Here is a 10071-nt window from a genome sequence, read left to right on the forward strand (position 1 = left end):
CCTTGGAAATCCCAGATCCCTGCCTCTCTCTTTGTCCAGAATGGTATATGAGCTTCAATGCATCCTCCGTCTCCTATTCTTAGGGCACCCCCACGTGATGTCTGCAATCAATCTTAGACATTTTCTCCTGTTAATCTGTCCACGTTAACTTGATTATTAGCCCAGTCAGAAGAACTTAGAAAGGCAGGGGGGAAATTGTTTTTTTGACTCCCACACATTCCTTAGGCACCGAAATGAAGGTGCCTGAATGCAGGGTGATTGTTTGGCATGCCCCGAGCTGACGGTGTGCCCTTCCGAGTCCTGCTCTCTGGCACCTCTGGTCTGGCTGAGGAACAGCAGCATCCATGACAGAAGGGCCCGTCTTGGAAGGACCCGAGTGACCCCCAGGCAGTCAGTGCCGAGGATGTGTGTGCTGTGTGTGCTGGCGGGCAGGCTCGGCCGTGCCCGTTCTCCCACCTTCCAGTGCTGTACAGGTGAGTTTCTTCTCCCACCTTTGTTCTCTGGGGACCAGCAGAAAGGTGTCCTTTCCGTCTTAGCATCTGAGCAGACTTGAAAGGCCGCCCTCATGAGACTGTGGCTGGTTTTCGATCGGGGCCAGGCTGGCTGCCTGGAGAATGGCTGAGGAGGAGGAAGGCCAGAGGCTGGCTCAGGCCAGGTGGACCCCTCTCACAAGCCCTCCCTCAGCTTCCCACTGGCCTCCCTCTCAGGGGGCTTGGAGAAAGCACCAGGGCCATCTCCCCTACTGGAGGCCCGGGGCTGGGCAAATCCCACCCATGCCTCCCTCTCTCCTCTTCTCCCAGCCTGATGAAATCCTGTCAGAGCCTCACAGAGAGCAGCTTAAAAAGGCAAAGGGAGCCCTGGCTGGTGTGGTTCAGTGGACTGAGTGCCAGCCAGTGAACCAAAAGTTTGCTGCTGGTTCAATTTCCAGTCGGGTCACATGCCTGGGTTTCGGCCAGGTCCCCAGTTGGGGCGTGTGAGAGGCAACTGATTGATGTATCTTTCCCTCTCTTTCTCCCTCCCTTCCCCTCTCTCTAATAATAAGTAAGTAAAATCTTTATTTTTTTTTTTAAAGGGAAAGACAGGTGTAGAGGGAAGGCAGGGAGGGATCTGCTCCCTACTTTGCCCTCTAGCTCGAGGCAGGACCCCAGACCACTTCAGGGGAGTGTGGTGGGCAGAACGTCCCACACCCTGTGTTATGTCCCCCCTTGAGTGTGGGCAGAGCCTGTGAACGTGACAGAACATCACTCCTGTGATTAGGTTGCTGCTCAGCTGACTTTGAATTAGCCAGAAGGAAGACCACCCATGATGGGCATGACCTAATCAGGTGAGCCCTTTTACAGAAAGCAACAGGTCAGAGACACATTCTCTTGCTGGCCTCAAGAAGGAAGCAAGCTGCCAGGTGTGAGAGGGTCTATGGAGGGGGCATGTGGCGAGGACCCGGGGCAGCCGCTAGGAGCTAAGAGTGAGCCCTGGCCAACAGCCAGCAAGAAGGCAGGGACTTCAGTCCTACTACTGTGGGAACTGAATTCTGCCAACAATCTGCGCTTGGAAGGGGACCCTGAATTACAGGTGGGATCACAGCCCTGGCTGACACCTTGCCCTCAGAGGCAGAGCCCCTGCCCAGAGGAGACAGCTAACCGACCTAGGCTCTTCACAGAGACCGTGAGATAATAAGTTTGTGTTTTTTTAAAGCTGCTAAGTGTGTGGTAATTTGTTATGCAGCAACAGGGAAGTCGTACAGGCAGTGTCTACAGGCCTTACCATCATCCTGGGTACCTCCATTTTGGAACATTCCCACTAACCCTTGGCTTTCTTCTTAACCAGAAAGAACAAGAGAGCTAACAACCCACAGAAAGCTCCCCCCTCACATGGCACGTGCTAAAAGGGAGATCCCTGCAGCCCCAGAAATCTCCCGTGTCTCTTGCCTTGCTCTAGTACCAAATATTCACCAGCACTCATGCAGCCAACAAATATTCATGGAGTTATCTATTGTCACAGTAATGCTGTATAATATAATAAATTATACAAAAAAGTTAGTGAGCTAAAGGAATTACTAGTTATTGTTATTTGAGAGTCTATAGGCTGGCTTTTTGGTTCTTCGATCTCGGGGGGCTTATTTATGAGCCCAAAGGCAGCTGTGGGTCAGGTGAGTGGCTCTGCTGCTCTTGGCGGGCTCCCTTGCACATCTGAGGGGCAGCTGGCTGTGGATGGCCTCTGCCAGGCTGACTCGGATCTTCTCTGCATTCCTCTCACATCCCTTCAGCACAGACAGCGGGGCGTATTGTCATGGCAATGGCAGGAGCCAAGAAAGAATAAGCCCAATTGTTCAGGAGAGCAAGGGGGAGTGCCTGTGTGCTTTCCAAACCTCTGCTTGCAGTCCTGTTTGCTAATACCCATTGGCCAAAGCCAGGCACACGGCGATCCCTGAAACAAAGCGCGAGGGGCCTATACACTTTCCAGAAGAAAGGAGGCGCTGATGCAATCAACTTGCCACAAGGGCCAGATCACACAGACATTGTTCTGGGCTCTGCAATGGGAAAGAGGCTTTGAACATGGCTGCAGTATGGTGAGCAAGGAAAGGGGGGGGCAGGAAATGAGATTGGAGAAGTGGCAGGACCAGCGATAGGAAATGGGGGTTGTATTCCAAGTGTGATTGGGAATCCACATGCAGCCAACAAATATTCATGGAGTTATCTATTGTCACAGTAGAAAAGTGAGGAAAGTGGTAATGGGGGTGAGGGTGACAACATGATCTGATTGTGATTGTGCTTTTTAAAAGGTCACTTTGACTGTTACATAGAGAATCCATGAATATTGGGGAGATAAGTTAGCAGGGGGATACTAGGAGTAGTAGAGAGAAGGGAGAGGACAGTTTTGAGCTTTGTTTGGGGTGGAGCTGGCAGAAATTGCTGAGGCTTTGGTTGTGGAGAGTAAGTGAGGAGGAGGTATCAAAGTTTCTGGTTTGAGCATCTTGGGACCAGAGAGGTACCACTTACAAGGGTAGAGAAGAGGCAGAGGACAGGCTGGGAGGAGGGGTCAGGAGTTCAGCTTTGAATATACAGCCATGCGCAGCCTAAAGACGTTTCAGTCAACAGCGGACCACATGTGACACTGGTCCCACACGATTCTAAGGGAGCTGGAGAATTCCTATCACGTGTTCATGGCAATCCTGGCGTAAACCAACCTGCCGTGCTGCCAGCTCTGTAACAGCAGAACACATACCATTATGAACAGTATGTAATACCTGATAATGATAATAAATGTTACTGGTTTATGTATTTATATACTATACTTTTTTATAGTGTGCGCTCTACTTATTAAAAAACGTTTGTCATAAACCAGTATGCCGTATTTGGCCGGCAGCAGCCTCACATACCTCACTTTTACCATGTTTCTTGATTGCATCATTTTCTCTTGTGCCTGGTGTAAACTTGTGTTGCTTTGTACAGTAACACGCTATATGGGCTTGTAGCCTAGGAGCAAGAGGATATACCATGTGGCCCAGGTGTGTAGTGGGCTGTACCTTCTAGTCTGTGATGTCCGCACAATGATGAAATAGCCGAGCGATACATTTCTTAGAATGTATCCCAAGTGTTGAGCGACATATGACTGTATGAAGTGTGAGATGCTCGTGAGACACCCAGGCTATTGGGCATTTGGGTCTAGAACTGCAGAAGGAAGACTTGCCCTGAGGTTGGGTCTTGCAAGAGAGAACACTGGTTGGGTGGAGAGGAATTTCTCACTTAACGGATTGTGGGTGCTGGAGGCAGGGGTCTTGAAAGTCTCCATGAGCAAGCTGTCATCTCGGTAAGTCAACTGCTTAGTTAATTTACAATCTTGTCTTTTTAGGAGCTGACAATTCCTGGAGCAAGCAGCTAAATTATTTCTGCTTGGCCCTAGTATTATTTAACACAGGGGCAGGAAAGTATGTTCACTCAGTTCTCATCATTCACTGAGAGGCCTCAGGCAAGTGACTTTAAAAAAAAAAATAGGTAACTATTCTGCCGGGCAGTTCTGAGTGCTTTAGGGCTATTAACTCGTTTAATTTTTACAAGTCCCCCACGAGACAGGTACTGTTATTTGTGAGACAGGTACTGTTGTTTGCCTTGTGTTACAGAAGTGCCTCTCTCAGGCACAGACTAAGTAGCCTGTCTGAGGTCACACAGCTGGCGAATGGTAATAAATCTAGTCCCCGGCCTCCAAACTCTTAATCTTCCTCTTGTTTAGCTGCTTAACTTCTCAGCTTTCCCTTACAGACAATGAGAGGGTTGGCCTAGATGATAAAGGCTGGGAGTTGGGGGGAGGGGGAGATAGTAAAGCAAGAATCATTCACGACACTTTTTGAAGATGGTAAGACAGACTTTATTCAAGAGGGGCTATTACAATGGGGTTTTGTAGTAGGCGAGAGAGATTGTGCTCGAATGTGAACACAATAAGAAAAAGTAAGGATTTATAGCCCAGGCTTAGGAGGGTCCGCGGGGTCAGTGGATAGAAAATTACCAAGAGGCAGGGTAATTCTTTGTTAAAATGACCTAACAGGATTTTTGCTGAAGGCAAGCCAGAGTGAAAAGATATCAGGGGTGGTCGGACGACAGCGTGTGTGTGTTTGCGTGTGTGTTGGGGTGGGGGGTTCACTAAACTAACGCATTAGGATTCTTGGCAAAAGTGGAAAGTGGACAATGCAGAGATAAACTGGAAACCCCAAAGTCGAGGCCTAGTAAAGAAGAGAGTTCAGAGGAGTCTGACTGAGTCTGCTCAAGGAAAGAATCTTTGTTAGGAGGACCTCTTCCTCTACCATCTTTAGAGAGTGGGGCCAGTGGCTGCCTGGCAGTCAGCTCACAACCCCCCCCCCAAAAAAAAAGATAGGGAGTGGGCTGCTACCTCCTTGCTTAAATGAAAGTGATGTTGAGTTGAATTTTGAAGATGAAGACGCAATAGAGAACTCTGGGCTTGCAGGAAGATGAAGAGCATGGAACCATTCAGAAATAAAGATCTCAGATTTCCCTAAAGATGGACTAAAAACTGAAGCAGAGGCAAAAGTAAATGCATATGAAGACTATCTTTCTGGAATTCCCTTATATATACGGAATAAATTTCAAGAGTTGCATAAAAAACACTCTGTCCCTGACTGGTATGCTCAGTTGGTTGGCTCAGTTGAGTCGTCCTATAAAGCAAAAGGTCGATGGTTTGATTTCCAATCAGGACATGTGCTTGGGTTGCACGTAGGAGAGGCAACAGAATGATATTTCTCTCCCTCCCTTTCTCTCTCCCTTCCCCTCTCTCTAAAAATAGTAAATAAAATCTTAAAAACACTCTGAATGTCAAGATTTGCACAGGAAAAAAAAAAAGAAGAAGAAAATGCTCCAGAAAAGGTAAACTGAAGAATGAAGAATAATCTCATAGTGAACAGTCAGTCCTCAAGTGAAACCTAGTGAAAGGAACTTTTTCAGTATTCTGAAGTCAATGACAGGTTTGAATGCCCCGTTAAAAAGAAGAAAAAAAAAATGAGAACTTGGGCCTTGAAAAGAGCATAAACCAGGCTGTGGAAGAGTGGAATATCTAGCTACCCAAGAGCTTGGTATAAAAATCACCAAAGCGATTGCTGCGGTAACTTTGTAAAAGCCAAAACGGAAGCTGAAAATTCACAGGTTGCTCAGAAAAAGAAGAAACTTGCATGGGGATTTGAAGCAAAGAAGAGATGAGAAACCCAAGGCAACATGGGATATATGTAACTTGCCAGAGTTCTTCAAGATATTTGCATCATTACTTGAGTTTTTACTTGAGTCTTCAATTGCTCAATTTACTGAAAAGATTTTCCTGCTTATGTTACATATGTTGGTGGGGGAAAAAAGCATAAAATCTGGGAGTTGGTTATCAAATCTTTTCAATCTTTTTCTAAAGAATTCATCTTATTAACATGAATAAAATGAAGTGTTCTGTTATTTGTACAAGGAATCTAAGCATACATACAGAGAAAAAAGATGGGATTCTATTTATTTATTTATTCATACAGTGTGGGGTAAAAGGCTTATAGCTATTTATATGGAAAATAATAAAATAATTAATAAGTAATACAAGAATAAAATGTTTCATGTATTTACAACTATAAACCTACTTTTGTCCCACCCTGTATAGATCTGCAATATAAAATCAATTTTACATTTTTAATTTTTTTAATTATTGATTGTTAGTGAGAAAGAGGAAGGGAGAAAGGAAGAGGGAGAAAGAAACATCGATTTGTTGTTCCACTTATTTATGCACTCATTGGTTGATTCTTGATTTTATTTATTTATTTTTTGAGAGAGTGGAAAGGAGTGAGAGAGAGGAAGAGAAATATTGATGTGAGAGACACACCAATCTGTTGCCTCTCACACGCCCACAACTGGGGGCCTGGCTGGCAATGCAGACCTGTGCCCTGACTGGGACTGGGAATTGACCTTTTGGTTTTCAGGATGACGCCCAACCCACAGAGCCACACCAGCCAGGGCCATTGGTTAATTCTTGTTTGTACCCTGACCAGACCCAAACCTGCAACCGCAGTGTATCAGGATGACACTATAACCAACTGAGCTACCTGGCCAGGGCCTGGAATTGTGTTTTTAAGACTGACATTTGTCCGTAACAGATTAGTCGTCATTGCTTAGCCTTTTGGCTACGATGAAGTGTAATGGATTAGGCATAGTGCAAGAAAATCTCAATCAACATTGGCTTCGCAAATGACTTTATTTTAATGTTATAAAAGTAATTTTTGGTTCTTTATGGGATGCAATGGAGTCAATACAGTCACATAATAAAAGTAACTGATTAATTTTTGTGTACCTTCAGATAAAAATATTACAGTAAAAAAGGGAAGGAGAGAGAATGAGGCCTGCAAATTAAACTGACAAAAAACAGATCAGCAAGAGAAGAGACAGTTTATTTATAGGTGGATCACACATGCCCGTGGGAGTGCTCGTCTGACTTAGGGGGCTTATCTAACTGAGCAGGGAAAGGGGAGGGGAGACCCCTTCCTATGGGAAGAGCAGATAGGTTTCTTCAGGGAAGACAAGCAGGTTTGGGGAGAACAAAAGGGAGATAAGAATGTTTGGGATAATGTTTGTTTATGTAGGCACATGTGGTCTCTCCATCTTCAGAGCCATAAAATATCCTTTGACAGAGGATTTATGGTACATTTGCTCTTGGTTTTTCTCCTGGGAGCAGGCCCACCCCAAAAGAAGGAATTTATGACAGTCCTCACTTGTCAGAAGTTTCTGGTTTTAGTTAGATAAGAGAAGCTTTGAGAAGGCATCTATCTGCTTCTGTCGAATCTCAAATGTCTTCAGCTTAAAATAATCTTTATACCAATTCTGAGGTTCCAGGGTGAGTTTCCATAGGGCTGATCCAGTTCCATCATTCTTTGGTTTACAGTGAAATGGCAAATGACAACCTGTGACATGTCACAAGGATCAAATGCATGCCACAGCTGCTGGGGCCACAGCTATCACCCCATAGCTTGGGGTCTGTGACCTGAAGAGCTGTTCTCTGAGACTGTCCTGATGAGAGGGAATTGCGTGTTCGTGGTGCGGGGAAGTGAGTGAGAGCTTTGCAAGGGCAGAAACAGCATAGGGAGGGAAGGGATTTATGTGTATTGGGCACACATTATATGCTTTCCATCCTGCTGATAATTGTGGTACCAGTTCAAAGATCATGCATCTGATGCTTCAAAAGGCCAAAACTCAAAATGTCAGAGTTTGGAATAGGGAAAGTTTTTTGATCAAGAAGGCGCCAACTGAGAAGATTGGAGCCCTCATTCTCAAATCCATCTTAAGAAAGTATAGAGTTCAGGCTTCTCTTATGTCAAGGGAAGGAAAAATGGGAAGGGCGGTTTTGTGAAAACTCAAACTTCAAACAGAATTCCTCTAATGATTAGCACATCTAAAGAAGGAGCTAATAGCCTGATGGCCATGGGAACAGTGCAGGCCTGAGTACAATGGAGTCAGAGAGGCTGAGCCTTTCACTCTGTTCGCAGCACTGTGAGGTAGGTATGTATTAGTTCATCGCCGTTTATCAGATTGGGCAACCAAGGTGCAAGTGCAAGTAATTTACCCAGGTTGCCAGAATTTGTAGGTGAGGACGTCAGGATTGAAACCAGGTCTGTATGGCTTCAAGGTAGGGATGATCCCAGTACGGTGAAGGTAAAAGGCAGGAATGCAGTTGGGAAGAGAGCCTGAAGCCAGACCTTGGAGATTAGAGGCTGAGACCATATTCCACATGAAAGGGCTACTCTAGTAATTAGAAAAGCACCTGGCAGTTCTACGCAGGATGTCTCTGGAAGCCAGAGAAATGCTGGTGCTAGCTCTCTCTATACTGGTGCTGATTATGGTCGGGGATAATGTGGAAATTTCCAAGAAAGCTAGCTACAAGTCAGAGAGGAAGGCTGGGAGTCTGGGAGGGGAGTCCCTCCAGCCTGTGGAAGCCCGCTGGCCTATCTCGCCTCCCTCCAGGTAGTCTAGGCCCCGTGGGTTCCCAGAGTCACTCAGAGCCCCCACCACACCTTGAGCACTTGGCAGGGTACACAGGCCCCTTTGACTTCTGTCCTTTTGCTGCTGGAAAGACAGGCTGTGGCTGGCATCTCCTACCTGGCTGCCACACAGTCCCTCCCCTCCTTATTTCTCAGGACTGAGAAAGTAAAAATTAGCAAGGAGTGAAAAGTTAAAAATGTGCCCTGCCATTCACTGGGCTGAGATAACAAAGATAAAGCCAGCTGCAATGTAAAACAGGAAACACTATTTTCTCCCAAGGACAAGCTGCAGCTGCAAAGTGGTATCAGCATCAGAAACCTGCAAGAAATTTTATGAGTTTATTTGAGCCAAACTGATAATTGCTGGGAAGCAAAACCTCAACAGATTGAGAAAATGCTCCAGAAAATGGTGGTTCTGCACCTTATTTTATACATTTCAATCAAAAAAGAAGATGTAAGTGGGTTACATGAAATCCATTGGTGATAGATTAGACAAGCAGGAGAAAGCAAAAATGGGGGACCTCTGACACTGGATAAAAAGTAAAATGATAGACATGTGCTTCTTTTACATGGGCAGGTACAGCATAGTTAACAGTCAACAATTAACACAGTACCAATAACAACCAGGGGATGTGTGGTCTCCCTTTGGGGTGGTGCTTGTGCCCAATGGGGTCTGGGAAAAGGAAACTACCCTGATATTCCAAAGGTATGTTATCTAGATGCAAAAAGACAGCAGACAGGCTCAATCAAGGTAATGACTGACTTTTGTCAGGGAAGATTCTGGTCTGGGACTTGACTGACCACCAGGATCTGCTTTTCGTTAGAAAGTTTTCAACTGCGGACCATCGGATGTGGTTACTTTAGGTCTGTCTCTGAGCTTGTCAAGGCCGCCACGCAGGCCTCCCCTGAGCTTGTCAGGTTTAGTGTGTGGCCCCTTTTCATCCACATAGGTCTGAGGACTACTGCTTTCTTTCTTTCTTTAATTTACATTTTTATTAAATTTATTGGGGTGACATTTGTTAATAAAATTATATAGGTTTCAAGTGTGTAATTCTATAATACATCGTCCGTATATTATATTGTGAGTTTACCTCCTACTGCTTTCTTTACTGAGAAATCTGGTTCTCTAAAATCATAGACAAACAAAAACTTTGCTGTTTGAAACTGTATTAGCAGTAATGAAATAACCCACTACCCTACTCTTGCTTGGAGCCCCTAACTCACTTTACACAGAGAAGCAGCTTTGAATTACGACGCAGGCGGACAAACAGTAGATAAGGGATTTTTGGACACTCCATTCCACACCCATCTTAACTTTGCGGTTTCTCAGGAAATGGGGCCTTGGGTTCACTTTGCGATCTAGATTTGACTACACACAGCTTTGCTTTGAACCCTGTCCCAAAGCACATAGCAGCCTTTTCTTTTGTTTTTCTTTGTTCGGTTTTCCTTTGTTTGGATAGATGCCCCATGGTTCCTCCTGTGCTACCGAGTCTGCTTCCTTGCAACTGGCCAAAAAAACCTGACTTTGTCAGACAGTAAGCTTCTCCCTGGTGATTAAAGGCTGTTTGGGC

The 10071-nt window shown here is 45.4% G+C and overlaps 1 pseudogene; it reads left to right on the forward strand.

Moving 5' to 3' along the window:
• Positions 1 to 403: 403 nt before the first annotated feature.
• LOC112298083 (protein FAM204A pseudogene) lies at positions 404 to 5732 on the forward strand (annotated as a pseudogene).
• The last annotated feature ends 4339 nt before the right edge of the window (positions 5733 to 10071 follow it).

Source organism: Desmodus rotundus, chromosome 5, assembly GCF_022682495.2.
Source record: "Desmodus rotundus isolate HL8 chromosome 5, HLdesRot8A.1, whole genome shotgun sequence".
Lineage (NCBI taxonomy): Eukaryota > Metazoa > Chordata > Mammalia > Chiroptera > Phyllostomidae > Desmodus > Desmodus rotundus.